We start from the raw sequence: 969 nt of genomic DNA, 5'->3' as shown, positions 1-969 counted from the left end.
GACTTCCATTGTGGAGAGATAGCCATATGCTACTACTACTTTGAAATTAAAAGAAAAAAAAACCCTATTTTAATGAGCCTAGCAACGGAAGAAGAAAGAGTGTCATTTTTAGATATTATAACAATCATTCTTAAGTGGTGTCTAAATATGAACACATATAAACCTGTAGCCAACCCCTTTCAAGCAAACAGCAACAAGCCGATACACATCAGCTATAAACCTCGCTACCCGGCCTGAGATCAACGAGTGTGTTAAAAACTCATTCAAAGTAAGGAGACAACTCAAGTTTCACTCAATTTTGTTTAACTCTGTCTATGATTAACTGAGTAGTGTCCCTTGAGCCTTGTGTTTGATACGAGGATCTGGATAATGGGGAACGAAGACATTGGGAGATGTTGTCGAGGTTTGGAGATGGAAGTTGTGGGTGGAACGCAGACATTTACTGCTATGAATTTGTATTAAACTGTGAAAAGTATCGTCGTTTATTATTATTATTATTATCATTATTATTATTATTATTATTATTATTATTATTATTATTATTATTATTATTATTATTATTATTATTATATGATATTATTTTTATTATTTTGTGTTGGTCAGTTATACTTCCAGATGGTATTCTTGTGATATTTTAGCCAAACGCATACTATCTATAATACGAGATGGATGTCGGTTTGGACGAACTCAGTCCCTTGTGGGGACGAGGACATCGACTCCTCGACACTGTGGAAAAGATTGCCAGGATTTTCCACCAGCAAGAGGAGACATTGTGTGGCAGCAGCCAATCGACTTCGGTCGAGAACCCGCATTACGTACGCTCACTACATCAGTGGGGACGTGACACCTGTCCGACATATGAACCCGTTGTGGTGAAGAGCCAGAAAGCGCAGAGAATAATAAAGCTTGCTCCCGGATCGGCTGGCGACCGTACACGATTGCGGCGATGAGTTCTGTCCTGGATAGATC

The sequence above is a fragment of the Berghia stephanieae genome, chromosome 8 (genome assembly GCF_034508935.2).
Source record: "Berghia stephanieae isolate SIO BIC M18660-M18661 chromosome 8, UCSD_Bste_1.3, whole genome shotgun sequence".
NCBI classification, from domain to species: Eukaryota; Metazoa; Mollusca; class Gastropoda; order Nudibranchia; family Aeolidiidae; genus Berghia; species Berghia stephanieae.
The sequence above is the reverse complement of the archived record's forward strand: the minus strand, read 5'-3'. Positions refer to the sequence as shown.